The following is a 20,236-nucleotide window of genomic DNA, read 5'->3' on the forward strand; positions in this document are numbered from 1 at the left end:
AAATTCAGTTTCCTGCTCTCAGAGGAAGGAGTGTCGACAGCCCAATGGGTTAATGCACCTACTGCAGCCTCCTATGTGTAGCCTGCAGGCGACACATTCAGTTGCTGGTGAGATGCTGATACAGATGTGCTTGCTATGCAGGGGCCGGTGGTCACTTCACAGCGCCTCGAGAAGGTGTCCTGTTTGAGTCGCAGTGCAAATATCTTATCAACCATGACCCGTAGATTACACTTTTTCCCCTCGTTTTTTCCAGTCAGTTGGGGCCAGAGAGACAAGCTTTTGTATGGGTGTTACCAAGGCCAGAGTGCAGGAAACAAAGGCACAACTGTCAGTAGGAATGCAGGTATCGAAGGGACATTAGCTGTTGGCTGATCGTGCAGGGCAATGCATACCCATTTTCAATAAAAAAAACATGTTTTTTAAAAACATGCCGCACACTGGATTAGAACTCAGGTCTCCAGCCTGCCAGGACCAAGCACTTACCGCTTGAGCCACTGGTGGCTGCGCTTCTGAGAGCAGCTTTTGGGCCTATTTATCTTTCGTCTGCATGCCCCTGTCAGCATACCCATTTGCATTGTGAAACATGTTCACTGCAGAAAATGGGGATAGAACATCTGGCCCCCCACTCCACCAAATACCAGCTAACTGCAATGGCCTAGAGGTTAAGTGCTTGCGTTACAGCGCAGGGGGCCTGGGTTCGAGTCCTGCTTTCCGCACATAAATGGATTAGTTGTGTAATCTCATTGTACACCTTCTAAAAGGTTCAGTGGTTATGAAAAGAGTTCCTTGGTAAAGGGGGGTGGGAGGCGGGACTGAGGAAGTGCAGGTTAAAGGAGGAGGAGGAGGTGGGGCAGGTTAAAGGGGGCGGTAGGGAGGCGGGACTGAGGAAGTGCAGGTTAAAGGAGGAGGAGGAGGTGGGGCAGGTTAAAGGGGGCGGTAGGGCAGGATAAATGGGTCCCTGTGGGGCTGGGTAGGTCTAGAAGGACATGGTGCAGGTTCTCGGGTAAAGGGAGGGTGCAGGAAAGCAGAGAGGCGGGACTGGGGAGACGAGGACGTACAGGGTAAAAGGGAAGCAGAAGTGCAGGGTAAATTAAGGGGGTGTGGGGTCCATTCCACACCTTCCACTGGGCACCCTTTTTCCCCTCCTCAATGCCTCCTTTCCCCACATTAGGACCCTCCCACAACTGTACATGGAGATTACCAAACTACTTAGCTTATGTGCCGAAAGCAGGACTCGAACCCAGGCCCCCCAGCGCTGCAAAGGAAGCACTTAACCTCTAGGCCACTGCAGTTAGCTGGTATTCGGTGGAGCGGGGGGGCCAGATGTTCTATCCTCGTTGGTTTCAGTGAACACGTTTCACAATGCAAAGGGGTATGCCCACAGGGGCATGCAGGAGAAAGATATATACGCCCAAAACCTACTCTCAGAAGCACAGCCCCAGTGGCTCAAGTGGTAGGTGCTGGGTCTCCCAATGCTGGAGCCCTGAGTTCTAATACAATGTCCGGTATGTCCTGGGGATTTAAAAAAAAAAAAACGTTTTTTATTGAAAATGGGGATGCATTGCCCTGCGCAATCAGCCAACAGCTAACGCCCCTTCAATACCTGCGTTCCCCTAACAGTTGTGCCTTTCTTTTCTGCACTCTGGCCTTGGTAACACCCATACACAAGCTTGCCTCTCTGGCCCCAACTGACTGGAAAAAAACGAGGGGAAAAGGTGTAATCTACGGGTCATGGTTGATACCATAATTGCACTGGGACTCAAACAGGACACCTTCTCGTGGTGCTGTGAGGTGACCCACCGGCCCCTGCATAGCAAGCAAACCTGTATCAGCATCTCACCAGCAACGGAATGTGTCGCCTGCAGGCTACGCACAGGAGGCTGCAGTAGGTGCATTAACCCATTGGGCTGTCCACCCTCCTTCCTCTGGGAGCAGGAAACTGAATTTCCATGTTGCCTTTCTTTGGCACATTAGATCTAGCTTTCACCCCAATTCAGAGGATGTTTTGCTTCACAGAGAGATGATAATCATTGTGAGGTGTGAGCGACTAATAGCTAAGCAGGTCAGTTAAATCTTTGACTTTGTCATTGGGGTGTATTGATATGCGCAGTGCAGTCTTTTGCCCTGTGTTACTGCATGCTTTCATATTGCTGCTTGTTCATGATTCTTAAATGTAAACCTGGAGGGAAACGGGCAGAGGTCTGCGCCCTGCGTCCTCCACGCGTCCCTAACGCTCCCAAACGCGACCACAGCCCATACGGGCACAGCCCTATGTCCTATGCAGCCCCTCTGGTGCAGCCACCCACACAACTTAGGGTTAGGATCTGTGCTCTTGCACGTAGGCCTGGCCACCTAAGCCCCAGAAAGTGTCACAGCCTGCTTTGTAAACCTTAGTGACGTGGCCTAGGTGAAGATGATCTTGATGGAATACTCATGCCTTTTTCCTCCCAGAAGCCACCTGGGAGCATAGTAAAATGAAGGGGTGTTCCTACTCTGCTGCCCTCTGTTTACCCTTTGCCTAAGTGACATTAGTTCTGGGCTCTCCAGGCAAATGTATCCATCCGGGAGAGAGCTAGGAATAGGACGTCTCTTTCGGCAGGCACAGTGGGGAAGACTCAGAGAGCTGCATGCCTGAGACATCTTTCCTTGTCCCTCACTCATTGTTGTGTTCCCTAACTTCTAACTCTCTGCCAGGCCAGGCCCTGTTTCTTTTACTGCCAACCCCCCTGGCCCCTCGTCTTCCACCTACTTCCCGCTCTATTATGCCTTCTCCTTTTTTGCTCTCTTCTATGGCCCTTTGAAAAGGAATGCAGGCCCAGCTAAGCCTCATGAAGGAAATCTACCAACAAAAGATGCATTCCTCACTTGTGGGAGGTGCTGTGAGACGAGTAAGAAGGGCTGAAGGGGTGATTGGGTTGTTGAGTTGGGAAGCACCAGAGGCGTAGCCAGGATTGTCTAGCAAATGGGGCCTGAAGCCGATGTAGTTGGGACCACTGCACCGACAAACATATCTGTAAATGCCAACACAGAGCTGCTGAGTGGGCATTTACAGGTTTTGGGTGGGCCTTGGAAATTCAAAGGAAGGCAACATGGAAATTCAGTTTCCTGCTCTCAGAGGAAGGAGTGTCGACAGCCCAATGGGTTAATGCACCTACTGCAGCCTCCTATGTGTAGCCTGCAGGCGACACATTCAGTTGCTGGTGAGATGCTGATACAGATGTGCTTGCTATGCAGGGGCCGGTGGTCACTTCACAGCGCCTCGAGAAGGTGTCCTGTTTGAGTCGCAGTGCAAATATCTTATCAACCATGACCCGTAGATTACACTTTTTCCCCTCGTTTTTTCCAGTCAGTTGGGGCCAGAGAGACAAGCTTTTGTATGGGTGTTACCAAGGCCAGAGTGCAGGAAACAAAGGCACAACTGTCAGTAGGAATGCAGGTATCGAAGGGACATTAGCTGTTGGCTGATCGTGCAGGGCAATGCATACCCATTTTCAATAAAAAAAACATGTTTTTTAAAAACATGCCGCACACTGGATTAGAACTCAGGTCTCCAGCCTGCCAGGACCAAGCACTTACCGCTTGAGCCACTGGTGGCTGCGCTTCTGAGAGCAGCTTTTGGGCCTATTTATCTTTCGTCTGCATGCCCCTGTCAGCATACCCATTTGCATTGTGAAACATGTTCACTGCAGAAAATGGGGATAGAACATCTGGCCCCCCACTCCACCAAATACCAGCTAACTGCAATGGCCTAGAGGTTAAGTGCTTGCGTTACAGCGCAGGGGGCCTGGGTTCGAGTCCTGCTTTCCGCACATAAATGGATTAGTTGTGTAATCTCATTGTACACCTTCTAAAAGGTTCAGTGGTTATGAAAAGAGTTCCTTGGTAAAGGGGGGTGGGAGGCGGGACTGAGGAAGTGCAGGTTAAAGGAGGAGGAGGAGGTGGGGCAGGTTAAAGGGGGCGGTAGGGAGGCGGGACTGAGGAAGTGCAGGTTAAAGGAGGAGGAGGAGGTGGGGCAGGTTAAAGGGGGCGGTAGGGCAGGATAAATGGGTCCCTGTGGGGCTGGGTAGGTCTAGAAGGACATGGTGCAGGTTCTCGGGTAAAGGGAGGGTGCAGGAAAGCAGAGAGGCGGGACTGGGGAGACGAGGACGTACAGGGTAAAAGGGAAGCAGAAGTGCAGGGTAAATTAAGGGGGTGTGGGGTCCATTCCACACCTTCCACTGGGCACCCTTTTTCCCCTCCTCAATGCCTCCTTTCCCCACATTAGGACCCTCCTTTACACACCCATCCCTCCACAACGCTGGGCCCTCTTCCCCACCGTTCCTAGGGCCAACTTATTCTCTCTCTCCCTCCCCAGGGCCCACTTTATCCTACCTCCCCACATGCCCCTCTGGACGTACCCCCGCTCCCCCTCCCCTCCCCTAGCTCCTCTCCACAGGGACCCTTTCATCCAGCCCTACCTTCCCCCTTTAGCCTGGCCCGCCGCCCCTTCCTTTTTTACCCTGCACCGTCCCGCATCTCTGCTTTTCTCCACCACGGAACTCTTTTCATAGCCACTGAATCTTTTAGAAGGAGTTACCCACAACTGTACATGGAGATTACCTAACTACTTAGCTTATGTGCCGAAAGCAGGACTCGAACCCAGGCCCCCCAGCGCTGCAAAGGAAGCACTTAACCTCTAGGCCACTGCAGTTAGCTGGTATTCGGTGGAGCGGGGGGCCAGATGTTCTATCCTCGTTGGTTTCAGTGAACACGTTTCACAATGCAAAGGGGTATGCCCACAGGGGCATGCAGGAGAAAGATATATACGCCCAAAACCTACTCTCAGAAGCACAGCCCCAGTGGCTCAAGTGGTAGGTGCTGGGTCTCCCAATGCTGGAGCCCTGAGTTCTAATACAATGTCCGGTATGTCCTGGGGATTTAAAAAAAAAAAAACGTTTTTTATTGAAAATGGGGATGCATTGCCCTGCGCAATCAGCCAACAGCTAACGCCCCTTCAATACCTGCGTTCCCCTAACAGTTGTGCCTTTCTTTTCTGCACTCTGGCCTTGGTAACACCCATACACAAGCTTGCCTCTCTGGCCCCAACTGACTGGAAAAAAACGAGGGGAAAAGGTGTAATCTACGGGTCATGGTTGATACCATAATTGCACTGGGACTCAAACAGGACACCTTCTCGTGGTGCTGTGAGGTGACCCACCGGCCCCTGCATAGCAAGCAAACCTGTATCAGCATCTCACCAGCAACGGAATGTGTCGCCTGCAGGCTACGCACAGGAGGCTGCAGTAGGTGCATTAACCCATTGGGCTGTCCACCCTCCTTCCTCTGGGAGCAGGAAACTGAATTTCCATGTTGCCTTTCTTTGGCACATTAGATCTAGCTTTCACCCCAATTCAGAGGATGTTTTGCTTCACATAGAGATGATAATCATTGTGAGGTGTGAGCGACTAATAGCTAAGCAGGTCAGTTAAATCTTTGACTTTGTCATTGGGGTGTATTGATATGCGCAGTGCAGTCTTTTGCCCTGTGTTACTGCATGCTTTCATATTGCTGCTTGTTCATGATTCTTAAATGTAAACCTGGAGGGAAACGGGCAGAGGTCTGCGCCCTGCGTCCTCCACGCGTCCCTAACGCTCCCAAACGCGACCACAGCCCATACGGGCACAGCCCTATGTCCTATGCAGCCCCTCTGGTGCAGCCACCCACACAACTTAGGGTTAGGATCTGTGCTCTTGCACGTAGGCCTGGCCACCTAAGCCCCAGAAAGTGTCACAGCCTGCTTTGTAAACCTTAGTGACGTGGCCTAGGTGAAGATGATCTTGATGGAATACTCATGCCTTTTTCCTCCCAGAAGCCACCTGGGAGCATAGTAAAATGAAGGGGTGTTCCTACTCTGCTGCCCTCTGTTTACCCTTTGCCTAAGTGACATTAGTTCTGGGCTCTCCAGGCAAATGTATCCATCCGGGAGAGAGCTAGGAATAGGACGTCTCTTTCGGCAGGCACAGTGGGGAAGACTCAGAGAGCTGCATGCCTGAGACATCTTTCCTTGTCCCTCACTCATTGTTGTGTTCCCTAACTTCTAACTCTCTGCCAGGCCAGGCCCTGTTTCTTTTACTGCCAACCCCCCTGGCCCCTCGTCTTCCACCTACTTCCCGCTCTATTATGCCTTCTCCTTTTTTGCTCTCTTCTATGGCCCTTTGAAAAGGAATGCAGGCCCAGCTAAGCCTCATGAAGGAAATCTACCAACAAAAGATGCATTCCTCACTTGTGGGAGGTGCTGTGAGACGAGTAAGAAGGGCTGAAGGGGTGATTGGGTTGTTGAGTTGGGAAGCACCAGAGGCGTAGCCAGGATTGTCTAGCAAATGGGGCCTGAAGCCGATGTAGTTGGGACCACTGCACCGACAAACATATCTGTAAATGCCAACACAGAGCTGCTGAGTGGGCATTTACAGGTTTTGGGTGGGCCTTGGAAATTCAAAGGAAGGCAACATGGAAATTCAGTTTCCTGCTCTCAGAGGAAGGAGTGTCGACAGCCCAATGGGTTAATGCACCTACTGCAGCCTCCTATGTGTAGCCTGCAGGCGACACATTCAGTTGCTGGTGAGATGCTGATACAGATGTGCTTGCTATGCAGGGGCCGGTGGTCACTTCACAGCGCCTCGAGAAGGTGTCCTGTTTGAGTCGCAGTGCAAATATCTTATCAACCATGACCCGTAGATTACACTTTTTCCCCTCGTTTTTTCCAGTCAGTTGGGGCCAGAGAGACAAGCTTTTGTATGGGTGTTACCAAGGCCAGAGTGCAGGAAACAAAGGCACAACTGTCAGTAGGAATGCAGGTATCGAAGGGACATTAGCTGTTGGCTGATCGTGCAGGGCAATGCATACCCATTTTCAATAAAAAAAACATGTTTTTTAAAAACATGCTGCACACTGGATTAGAACTCAGGTCTCCAGCCTGCCAGGACCAAGCACTTACCGCTTGAGCCACTGGTGGCTGCGCTTCTGAGAGCAGCTTTTGGGCCTATTTATCTTTCGTCTGCATGCCCCTGTCAGCATACCCATTTGCATTGTGAAACATGTTCACTGCAGAAAATGGGGATAGAACATCTGGCCCCCCACTCCACCAAATACCAGCTAACTGCAATGGCCTAGAGGTTAAGTGCTTGCGTTACAGCGCAGGGGGCCTGGGTTCGAGTCCTGCTTTCCGCACATAAATGGATTAGTTGTGTAATCTCATTGTACACCTTCTAAAAGGTTCAGTGGTTATGAAAAGAGTTCCTTGGTAAAGGGGGGTGGGAGGCGGGACTGAGGAAGTGCAGGTTAAAGGAGGAGGAGGAGGTGGGGCAGGTTAAAGGGGGCGGTAGGGAGGCGGGACTGAGGAAGTGCAGGTTAAAGGAGGAGGAGGAGGTGGGGCAGGTTAAAGGGGGCGGTAGGGCAGGATAAATGGGTCCCTGTGGGGCTGGGTAGGTCTAGAAGGACATGGTGCAGGTTCTCGGGTAAAGGGAGGGTGCAGGAAAGCAGAGAGGCGGGACTGGGGAGACGAGGACGTACAGGGTAAAAGGGAAGCAGAAGTGCAGGGTAAATTAAGGGGGTGTGGGGTCCATTCCACACCTTCCACTGGGCACCCTTTTTCCCCTCCTCAATGCCTCCTTTCCCCACATTAGGACCCTCCTTTACACACCCATCCCTCCACAACGCTGGGCCCTCTTCCCCACCGTTCCTAGGGCCAACTTATTCTCTCTCTCCCTCCCCAGGGCCCACTTTATCCTACCTCCCCACATGCCCCTCTGGACGTACCCCCGCTCCCCCTCCCCTCCCCTAGCTCCTCTCCACAGGGACCCTTTCATCCAGCCCTACCTTCCCCCTTTAGCCTGGCCCGCCGCCCCTTCCTTTTTTACCCTGCACCGTCCCGCATCTCTGCTTTTCTCCACCACGGAACTCTTTTCATAGCCACTGAATCTTTTAGAAGGAGTTACCCACAACTGTACATGGAGATTACCTAACTACTTAGCTTATGTGCCGAAAGCAGGACTCGAACCCAGGCCCCCCAGCGCTGCAAAGGAAGCACTTAACCTCTAGGCCACTGCAGTTAGCTGGTATTCGGTGGAGCGGGGGGCCAGATGTTCTATCCTCGTTGGTTTCAGTGAACACGTTTCACAATGCAAAGGGGTATGCCCACAGGGGCATGCAGGAGAAAGATATATACGCCCAAAACCTACTCTCAGAAGCACAGCCCCAGTGGCTCAAGTGGTAGGTGCTGGGTCTCCCAATGCTGGAGCCCTGAGTTCTAATACAATGTCCGGTATGTCCTGGGGATTTAAAAAAAAAAAAACGTTTTTTATTGAAAATGGGGATGCATTGCCCTGCGCAATCAGCCAACAGCTAACGCCCCTTCAATACCTGCGTTCCCCTAACAGTTGTGCCTTTCTTTTCTGCACTCTGGCCTTGGTAACACCCATACACAAGCTTGCCTCTCTGGCCCCAACTGACTGGAAAAAAACGAGGGGAAAAGGTGTAATCTACGGGTCATGGTTGATACCATAATTGCACTGGGACTCAAACAGGACACCTTCTCGTGGTGCTGTGAGGTGACCCACCGGCCCCTGCATAGCAAGCAAACCTGTATCAGCATCTCACCAGCAACGGAATGTGTCGCCTGCAGGCTACGCACAGGAGGCTGCAGTAGGTGCATTAACCCATTGGGCTGTCCACCCTCCTTCCTCTGGGAGCAGGAAACTGAATTTCCATGTTGCCTTTCTTTGGCACATTAGATCTAGCTTTCACCCCAATTCAGAGGATGTTTTGCTTCACATAGAGATGATAATCATTGTGAGGTGTGAGCGACTAATAGCTAAGCAGGTCAGTTAAATCTTTGACTTTGTCATTGGGGTGTATTGATATGCGCAGTGCAGTCTTTTGCCCTGTGTTACTGCATGCTTTCATATTGCTGCTTGTTCATGATTCTTAAATGTAAACCTGGAGGGAAACGGGCAGAGGTCTGCGCCCTGCGTCCTCCACGCGTCCCTAACGCTCCCAAACGCGACCACAGCCCATACGGGCACAGCCCTATGTCCTATGCAGCCCCTCTGGTGCAGCCACCCACACAACTTAGGGTTAGGATCTGTGCTCTTGCACGTAGGCCTGGCCACCTAAGCCCCAGAAAGTGTCACAGCCTGCTTTGTAAACCTTAGTGACGTGGCCTAGGTGAAGATGATCTTGATGGAATACTCATGCCTTTTTCCTCCCAGAAGCCACCTGGGAGCATAGTAAAATGAAGGGGTGTTCCTACTCTGCTGCCCTCTGTTTACCCTTTGCCTAAGTGACATTAGTTCTGGGCTCTCCAGGCAAATGTATCCATCCGGGAGAGAGCTAGGAATAGGACGTCTCTTTCGGCAGGCACAGTGGGGAAGACTCAGAGAGCTGCATGCCTGAGACATCTTTCCTTGTCCCTCACTCATTGTTGTGTTCCCTAACTTCTAACTCTCTGCCAGGCCAGGCCCTGTTTCTTTTACTGCCAACCCCCCTGGCCCCTCGTCTTCCACCTACTTCCCGCTCTATTATGCCTTCTCCTTTTTTGCTCTCTTCTATGGCCCTTTGAAAAGGAATGCAGGCCCAGCTAAGCCTCATGAAGGAAATCTACCAACAAAAGATGCATTCCTCACTTGTGGGAGGTGCTGTGAGACGAGTAAGAAGGGCTGAAGGGGTGATTGGGTTGTTGAGTTGGGAAGCACCAGAGGCGTAGCCAGGATTGTCTAGCAAATGGGGCCTGAAGCCGATGTAGTTGGGACCACTGCACCGACAAACATATCTGTAAATGCCAACACAGAGCTGCTGAGTGGGCATTTACAGGTTTTGGGTGGGCCTTGGAAATTCAAAGGAAGGCAACATGGAAATTCAGTTTCCTGCTCTCAGAGGAAGGAGTGTCGACAGCCCAATGGGTTAATGCACCTACTGCAGCCTCCTATGTGTAGCCTGCAGGCGACACATTCAGTTGCTGGTGAGATGCTGATACAGATGTGCTTGCTATGCAGGGGCCGGTGGTCACTTCACAGCGCCTCGAGAAGGTGTCCTGTTTGAGTCGCAGTGCAAATATCTTATCAACCATGACCCGTAGATTACACTTTTTCCCCTCGTTTTTTCCAGTCAGTTGGGGCCAGAGAGACAAGCTTTTGTATGGGTGTTACCAAGGCCAGAGTGCAGGAAACAAAGGCACAACTGTCAGTAGGAATGCAGGTATCGAAGGGACATTAGCTGTTGGCTGATCGTGCAGGGCAATGCATACCCATTTTCAATAAAAAAAACATGTTTTTTAAAAACATGCCGCACACTGGATTAGAACTCAGGTCTCCAGCCTGCCAGGACCAAGCACTTACCGCTTGAGCCACTGGTGGCTGCGCTTCTGAGAGCAGCTTTTGGGCCTATTTATCTTTCGTCTGCATGCCCCTGTCAGCATACCCATTTGCATTGTGAAACATGTTCACTGCAGAAAATGGGGATAGAACATCTGGCCCCCCACTCCACCAAATACCAGCTAACTGCAATGGCCTAGAGGTTAAGTGCTTGCGTTACAGCGCAGGGGGCCTGGGTTCGAGTCCTGCTTTCCGCACATAAATGGATTAGTTGTGTAATCTCATTGTACACCTTCTAAAAGGTTCAGTGGTTATGAAAAGAGTTCCTTGGTAAAGGGGGGTGGGAGGCGGGACTGAGGAAGTGCAGGTTAAAGGAGGAGGAGGAGGTGGGGCAGGTTAAAGGGGGCGGTAGGGAGGCGGGACTGAGGAAGTGCAGGTTAAAGAAGGAGGAGGAGGTGGGGCAGGTTAAAGGGGGCGGTAGGGCAGGATAAATGGGTCCCTGTGGGGCTGGGTAGGTCTAGAAGGACATGGTGCAGGTTCTCGGGTAAAGGGAGGGTGCAGGAAAGCAGAGAGGCGGGACTGGGGAGACGAGGACGTACAGGGTAAAAGGGAAGCAGAAGTGCAGGGTAAATTAAGGGGGTGTGGGGTCCATTCCACACCTTCCACTGGGCACCCTTTTTCCCCTCCTCAATGCCTCCTTTCCCCACATTAGGACCCTCCTTTACACACCCATCCCTCCACAACGCTGGGCCCTCTTCCCCACCGTTCCTAGGGCCAACTTATTCTCTCTCTCCCTCCCCAGGGCCCACTTTATCCTACCTCCCCACATGCCCCTCTGGACGTACCCCCGCTCCCCCTCCCCTCCCCTAGCTCCTCTCCACAGGGACCCTTTCATCCAGCCCTACCTTCCCCCTTTAGCCTGGCCCGCCGCCCCTTCCTTTTTTACCCTGCACCGTCCCGCATCTCTGCTTTTCTCCACCACGGAACTCTTTTCATAGCCACTGAATCTTTTAGAAGGAGTTACCCACAACTGTACATGGAGATTACCAAACTACTTAGCTTATGTGCCGAAAGCAGGACTCGAACCCAGGCCCCCCAGCGCTGCAAAGGAAGCACTTAACCTCTAGGCCACTGCAGTTAGCTGGTATTCGGTGGAGCGGGGGGCCAGATGTTCTATCCTCGTTGGTTTCAGTGAACACGTTTCACAATGCAAAGGGGTATGCCCACAGGGGCATGCAGGAGAAAGATATATACGCCCAAAACCTACTCTCAGAAGCACAGCCCCAGTGGCTCAAGTGGTAGGTGCTGGGTCTCCCAATGCTGGAGCCCTGAGTTCTAATACAATGTCCGGTATGTCCTGGGGATTTAAAAAAAAAAAAACGTTTTTTATTGAAAATGGGGATGCATTGCCCTGCGCAATCAGCCAACAGCTAACGCCCCTTCAATACCTGCGTTCCCCTAACAGTTGTGCCTTTCTTTTCTGCACTCTGGCCTTGGTAACACCCATACACAAGCTTGCCTCTCTGGCCCCAACTGACTGGAAAAAAACGAGGGGAAAAGGTGTAATCTACGGGTCATGGTTGATACCATAATTGCACTGGGACTCAAACAGGACACCTTCTCGTGGTGCTGTGAGGTGACCCACCGGCCCCTGCATAGCAAGCAAACCTGTATCAGCATCTCACCAGCAACGGAATGTGTCGCCTGCAGGCTACGCACAGGAGGCTGCAGTAGGTGCATTAACCCATTGGGCTGTCCACCCTCCTTCCTCTGGGAGCAGGAAACTGAATTTCCATGTTGCCTTTCTTTGGCACATTAGATCTAGCTTTCACCCCAATTCAGAGGATGTTTTGCTTCACAGAGAGATGATAATCATTGTGAGGTGTGAGCGACTAATAGCTAAGCAGGTCAGTTAAATCTTTGACTTTGTCATTGGGGTGTATTGATATGCGCAGTGCAGTCTTTTGCCCTGTGTTACTGCATGCTTTCATATTGCTGCTTGTTCATGATTCTTAAATGTAAACCTGGAGGGAAACGGGCAGAGGTCTGCGCCCTGCGTCCTCCACGCGTCCCTAACGCTCCCAAACGCGACCACAGCCCATACGGGCACAGCCCTATGTCCTATGCAGCCCCTCTGGTGCAGCCACCCACACAACTTAGGGTTAGGATCTGTGCTCTTGCACGTAGGCCTGGCCACCTAAGCCCCAGAAAGTGTCACAGCCTGCTTTGTAAACCTTAGTGACGTGGCCTAGGTGAAGATGATCTTGATGGAATACTCATGCCTTTTTCCTCCCAGAAGCCACCTGGGAGCATAGTAAAATGAAGGGGTGTTCCTACTCTGCTGCCCTCTGTTTACCCTTTGCCTAAGTGACATTAGTTCTGGGCTCTCCAGGCAAATGTATCCATCCGGGAGAGAGCTAGGAATAGGACGTCTCTTTCGGCAGGCACAGTGGGGAAGACTCAGAGAGCTGCATGCCTGAGACATCTTTCCTTGTCCCTCACTCATTGTTGTGTTCCCTAACTTCTAACTCTCTGCCAGGCCAGGCCCTGTTTCTTTTACTGCCAACCCCCCTGGCCCCTCGTCTTCCACCTACTTCCCGCTCTATTATGCCTTCTCCTTTTTTGCTCTCTTCTATGGCCCTTTGAAAAGGAATGCAGGCCCAGCTAAGCCTCATGAAGGAAATCTACCAACAAAAGATGCATTCCTCACTTGTGGGAGGTGCTGTGAGACGAGTAAGAAGGGCTGAAGGGGTGATTGGGTTGTTGAGTTGGGAAGCACCAGAGGCGTAGCCAGGATTGTCTAGCAAATGGGGCCTGAAGCCGATGTAGTTGGGACCACTGCACCGACAAACATATCTGTAAATGCCAACACAGAGCTGCTGAGTGGGCATTTACAGGTTTTGGGTGGGCCTTGGAAATTCAAAGGAAGGCAACATGGAAATTCAGTTTCCTGCTCTCAGAGGAAGGAGTGTCGACAGCCCAATGGGTTAATGCACCTACTGCAGCCTCCTATGTGTAGCCTGCAGGCGACACATTCAGTTGCTGGTGAGATGCTGATACAGATGTGCTTGCTATGCAGGGGCCGGTGGTCACTTCACAGCGCCTCGAGAAGGTGTCCTGTTTGAGTCGCAGTGCAAATATCTTATCAACCATGACCCGTAGATTACACTTTTTCCCCTCGTTTTTTCCAGTCAGTTGGGGCCAGAGAGACAAGCTTTTGTATGGGTGTTACCAAGGCCAGAGTGCAGGAAACAAAGGCACAACTGTCAGTAGGAATGCAGGTATCGAAGGGACATTAGCTGTTGGCTGATCGTGCAGGGCAATGCATACCCATTTTCAATAAAAAAAACATGTTTTTTAAAAACATGCCGCACACTGGATTAGAACTCAGGTCTCCAGCCTGCCAGGACCAAGCACTTACCGCTTGAGCCACTGGTGGCTGCGCTTCTGAGAGCAGCTTTTGGGCCTATTTATCTTTCGTCTGCATGCCCCTGTCAGCATACCCATTTGCATTGTGAAACATGTTCACTGCAGAAAATGGGGATAGAACATCTGGCCCCCCACTCCACCAAATACCAGCTAACTGCAATGGCCTAGAGGTTAAGTGCTTGCGTTACAGCGCAGGGGGCCTGGGTTCGAGTCCTGCTTTCCGCACATAAATGGATTAGTTGTGTAATCTCATTGTACACCTTCTAAAAGGTTCAGTGGTTATGAAAAGAGTTCCTTGGTAAAGGGGGGTGGGAGGCGGGACTGAGGAAGTGCAGGTTAAAGGAGGAGGAGGAGGTGGGGCAGGTTAAAGGGGGCGGTAGGGAGGCGGGACTGAGGAAGTGCAGGTTAAAGGAGGAGGAGGAGGTGGGGCAGGTTAAAGGGGGCGGTAGGGCAGGATAAATGGGTCCCTGTGGGGCTGGGTAGGTCTAGAAGGACATGGTGCAGGTTCTCGGGTAAAGGGAGGGTGCAGGAAAGCAGAGAGGCGGGACTGGGGAGACGAGGACGTACAGGGTAAAAGGGAAGCAGAAGTGCAGGGTAAATTAAGGGGGTGTGGGGTCCATTCCACACCTTCCACTGGGCACCCTTTTTCCCCTCCTCAATGCCTCCTTTCCCCACATTAGGACCCTCCTTTACACACCCATCCCTCCACAACGCTGGGCCCTCTTCCCCACCGTTCCTAGGGCCAACTTATTCTCTCTCTCCCTCCCCAGGGCCCACTTTATCCTACCTCCCCACATGCCCCTCTGGACGTACCCCCGCTCCCCCTCCCCTCCCCTAGCTCCTCTCCACAGGGACCCTTTCATCCAGCCCTACCTTCCCCCTTTAGCCTGGCCCGCCGCCCCTTCCTTTTTTACCCTGCACCGTCCCGCATCTCTGCTTTTCTCCACCACGGAACTCTTTTCATAGCCACTGAATCTTTTAGAAGGAGTTACCCACAACTGTACATGGAGATTACCTAACTACTTAGCTTATGTGCCGAAAGCAGGACTCGAACCCAGGCCCCCCAGCGCTGCAAAGGAAGCACTTAACCTCTAGGCCACTGCAGTTAGCTGGTATTCGGTGGAGCGGGGGGCCAGATGTTCTATCCTCGTTGGTTTCAGTGAACACGTTTCACAATGCAAAGGGGTATGCCCACAGGGGCATGCAGGAGAAAGATATATACGCCCAAAACCTACTCTCAGAAGCACAGCCCCAGTGGCTCAAGTGGTAGGTGCTGGGTCTCCCAATGCTGGAGCCCTGAGTTCTAATACAATGTCCGGTATGTCCTGGGGATTTAAAAAAAAAAAAACGTTTTTTATTGAAAATGGGGATGCATTGCCCTGCGCAATCAGCCAACAGCTAACGCCCCTTCAATACCTGCGTTCCCCTAACAGTTGTGCCTTTCTTTTCTGCACTCTGGCCTTGGTAACACCCATACACAAGCTTGCCTCTCTGGCCCCAACTGACTGGAAAAAAACGAGGGGAAAAGGTGTAATCTACGGGTCATGGTTGATACCATAATTGCACTGGGACTCAAACAGGACACCTTCTCGTGGTGCTGTGAGGTGACCCACCGGCCCCTGCATAGCAAGCAAACCTGTATCAGCATCTCACCAGCAACGGAATGTGTCGCCTGCAGGCTACGCACAGGAGGCTGCAGTAGGTGCATTAACCCATTGGGCTGTCCACCCTCCTTCCTCTGGGAGCAGGAAACTGAATTTCCATGTTGCCTTTCTTTGGCACATTAGATCTAGCTTTCACCCCAATTCAGAGGATGTTTTGCTTCACATAGAGATGATAATCATTGTGAGGTGTGAGCGACTAATAGCTAAGCAGGTCAGTTAAATCTTTGACTTTGTCATTGGGGTGTATTGATATGCGCAGTGCAGTCTTTTGCCCTGTGTTACTGCATGCTTTCATATTGCTGCTTGTTCATGATTCTTAAATGTAAACCTGGAGGGAAACGGGCAGAGGTCTGCGCCCTGCGTCCTCCACGCGTCCCTAACGCTCCCAAACGCGACCACAGCCCATACGGGCACAGCCCTATGTCCTATGCAGCCCCTCTGGTGCAGCCACCCACACAACTTAGGGTTAGGATCTGTGCTCTTGCACGTAGGCCTGGCCACCTAAGCCCCAGAAAGTGTCACAGCCTGCTTTGTAAACCTTAGTGACGTGGCCTAGGTGAAGATGATCTTGATGGAATACTCATGCCTTTTTCCTCCCAGAAGCCACCTGGGAGCATAGTAAAATGAAGGGGTGTTCCTACTCTGCTGCCCTCTGTTTACCCTTTGCCTAAGTGACATTAGTTCTGGGCTCTCCAGGCAAATGTATCCATCCGGGAGAGAGCTAGGAATAGGACGTCTCTTTCGGCAGGCACAGTGGGGAAGACTCAGAGAGCTGCATGCCTGAGACATCTTTCCTTGTCCCTCACTCATTGTTGTGTTCCCTAACTTCTAACTCTCTGCCAGGCCAGGCCCTGTTTCTTTTACTGCCAACCCCCCTGGCCCCTCGTCTTCCACCTACTTCCCGCTCTATTATGCCTTCTCCTTTTTTGCTCTCTTCTATGGCCCTTTGAAAAGGAATGCAGGCCCAGCTAAGCCTCATGAAGGAAATCTACCAACAAAAGATGCATTCCTCACTTGTGGGAGGTGCTGTGAGACGAGTAAGAAGGGCTGAAGGGGTGATTGGGTTGTTGAGTTGGGAAGCACCAGAGGCGTAGCCAGGATTGTCTAGCAAATGGGGCCTGAAGCCGATGTAGTTGGGACCACTGCACCGACAAACATATCTGTAAATGCCAACACAGAGCTGCTGAGTGGGCATTTACAGGTTTTGGGTGGGCCTTGGAAATTCAAAGGAAGGCAACATGGAAATTCAGTTTCCTGCTCTCAGAGGAAGGAGTGTCGACAGCCCAATGGGTTAATGCACCTACTGCAGCCTCCTATGTGTAGCCTGCAGGCGACACATTCAGTTGCTGGTGAGATGCTGATACAGATGTGCTTGCTATGCAGGGGCCGGTGGTCACTTCACAGCGCCTCGAGAAGGTGTCCTGTTTGAGTCGCAGTGCAAATATCTTATCAACCATGACCCGTAGATTACACTTTTTCCCCTCGTTTTTTCCAGTCAGTTGGGGCCAGAGAGACAAGCTTTTGTATGGGTGTTACCAAGGCCAGAGTGCAGGAAACAAAGGCACAACTGTCAGTAGGAATGCAGGTATCGAAGGGACATTAGCTGTTGGCTGATCGTGCAGGGCAATGCATACCCATTTTCAATAAAAAAAACATGTTTTTTAAAAACATGCTGCACACTGGATTAGAACTCAGGTCTCCAGCCTGCCAGGACCAAGCACTTACCGCTTGAGCCACTGGTGGCTGCGCTTCTGAGAGCAGCTTTTGGGCCTATTTATCTTTCGTCTGCATGCCCCTGTCAGCATACCCATTTGCATTGTGAAACATGTTCACTGCAGAAAATGGGGATAGAACATCTGGCCCCCCACTCCACCAAATACCAGCTAACTGCAATGGCCTAGAGGTTAAGTGCTTGCGTTACAGCGCAGGGGGCCTGGGTTCGAGTCCTGCTTTCCGCACATAAATGGATTAGTTGTGTAATCTCATTGTACACCTTCTAAAAGGTTCAGTGGTTATGAAAAGAGTTCCTTGGTAAAGGGGGGTGGGAGGCGGGACTGAGGAAGTGCAGGTTAAAGGAGGAGGAGGAGGTGGGGCAGGTTAAAGGGGGCGGTAGGGAGGCGGGACTGAGGAAGTGCAGGTTAAAGGAGGAGGAGGAGGTGGGGCAGGTTAAAGGGGGCGGTAGGGCAGGATAAATGGGTCCCTGTGGGGCTGGGTAGGTCTAGAAGGACATGGTGCAGGTTCTCGGGTAAAGGGAGGGTGCAGGAAAGCAGAGAGGCGGGACTGGGGAGACGAGGACGTACAGGGTAAAAGGGAAGCAGAAGTGCAGGGTAAATTAAGGGGGTGTGGGGTCCATTCCACACCTTCCACTGGGCACCCTTTTTCCCCTCCTCAATGCCTCCTTTCCCCACATTAGGACCCTCCTTTACACACCCATCCCTCCACAACGCTGGGCCCTCTTCCCCACCGTTCCTAGGGCCAACTTATTCTCTCTCTCCCTCCCCAGGGCCCACTTTATCCTACCTCCCCACATGCCCCTCTGGACGTACCCCCGCTCCCCCTCCCCTCCCCTAGCTCCTCTCCACAGGGACCCTTTCATCCAGCCCTACCTTCCCCCTTTAGCCTGGCCCGCCGCCCCTTCCTTTTTTACCCTGCACCGTCCCGCATCTCTGCTTTTCTCCACCACGGAACTCTTTTCATAGCCACTGAATCTTTTAGAAGGAGTTACCCACAACTGTACATGGAGATTACCTAACTACTTAGCTTATGTGCCGAAAGCAGGACTCGAACCCAGGCCCCCCAGCGCTGCAAAGGAAGCACTTAACCTCTAGGCCACTGCAGTTAGCTGGTATTCGGTGGAGCGGGGGGCCAGATGTTCTATCCTCGTTGGTTTCAGTGAACACGTTTCACAATGCAAAGGGGTATGCCCACAGGGGCATGCAGGAGAAAGATATATACGCCCAAAACCTACTCTCAGAAGCACAGCCCCAGTGGCTCAAGTGGTAGGTGCTGGGTCTCCCAATGCTGGAGCCCTGAGTTCTAATACAATGTCCGGTATGTCCTGGGGATTTAAAAAAAAAAAAACGTTTTTTATTGAAAATGGGGATGCATTGCCCTGCGCAATCAGCCAACAGCTAACGCCCCTTCAATACCTGCGTTCCCCTAACAGTTGTGCCTTTCTTTTCTGCACTCTGGCCTTGGTAACACCCATACACAAGCTTGCCTCTCTGGCCCCAACTGACTGGAAAAAAACGAGGGGAAAAGGTGTAATCTACGGGTCATGGTTGATACCATAATTGCACTGGGACTCAAACAGGACACCTTCTCGTGGTGCTGTGAGGTGACCCACCGGCCCCTGCATAGCAAGCAAACCTGTATCAGCATCTCACCAGCAACGGAATGTGTCGCCTGCAGGCTACGCACAGGAGGCTGCAGTAGGTGCATTAACCCATTGGGCTGTCCACCCTCCTTCCTCTGGGAGCAGGAAACTGAATTTCCATGTTGCCTTTCTTTGGCACATTAGATCTAGCTTTCACCCCAATTCAGAGGATGTTTTGCTTCACAGAGAGATGATAATCATTGTGAGGTGTGAGCGACTAATAGCTAAGCAGGTCAGTTAAATCTTTGACTTTGTCATTGGGGTGTATTGATATGCGCAGTGCAGTCTTTTGCCCTGTGTTACTGCATGCTTTCATATTGCTGCTTGTTCATGATTCTTAAATGTAAACCTGGAGGGAAACGGGCAGAGGTCTGCGCCCTGCGTCCTCCACGCGTCCCTAACGCTCCCAAACGCGACCACAGCCCATACGGGCACAGCCCTATGTCCTATGCAGCCCCTCTGGTGCAGCCACCCACACAACTTAGGGTTAGGATCTGTGCTCTTGCACGTAGGCCTGGCCACCTAAGCCCCAGAAAGTGTCACAGCCTGCTTTGTAAACCTTAGTGACGTGGCCTAGGTGAAGATGATCTTGATGGAATACTCATGCCTTTTTCCTCCCAGAAGCCACCTGGGAGCATAGTAAAATGAAGGGGTGTTCCTACTCTGCTGCCCTCTGTTTACCCTTTGCCTAAGTGACATTAGTTCTGGGCTCTCCAGGCAAATGTATCCATCCGGGAGAGAGCTAGGAATAGGACGTCTCTTTCGGCAGGCACAGTGGGGAAGACTCAGAGAGCTGCATGCCTGAGACATCTTTCCTTGTCCCTCACTCATTGTTGTGTTCCCTAACTTCTAACTCTCTGCCAGGCCAGGCCCTGTTTCTTTTACTGCCAACCCCCCTGGCCCCTCGTCTTCCACCTACTTCCCGCTCTATTATGCCTTCTCCTTTTTTGCTCTCTTCTATGGCCCTTTGAAAAGGAATGCAGGCCCAGCTAAGCCTCATGAAGGAAATCTACCAACAAAAGATGCATTCCTCACTTGTGGGAGGTGCTGTGAGACGAGTAAGAAGGGCTGAAGGGGTGATTGGGTTGTTGAGTTGGGAAGCACCAGAGGCGTAGCCAGGATTGTCTAGCAAATGGGGCCTGAAGCCGATGTAGTTGGGACCACTGCACCGACAAACATATCTGTAAATGCCAACACAGAGCTGCTGAGTGGGCATTTACAGGTTTTGGGTGGGCCTTGGAAATTCAAAGGAAGGCAACATGGAAATTCAGTTTCCTGCTCTCAGAGGAAGGAGTGTCGACAGCCCAATGGGTTAATGCACCTACTGCAGCCTCCTATGTGTAGCCTGCAGGCGACACATTCAGTTGCTGGTGAGATGCTGATACAGATGTGCTTGCTATGCAGGGGCCGGTGGTCACTTC

The sequence above is a fragment of the Ambystoma mexicanum genome, chromosome 2p, assembly GCF_040938575.1.
Source record: "Ambystoma mexicanum isolate Mex_15411 chromosome 2p, UKY_AmexF1_1, whole genome shotgun sequence".
NCBI lineage: Eukaryota > Metazoa > Chordata > Amphibia > Caudata > Ambystomatidae > Ambystoma > Ambystoma mexicanum.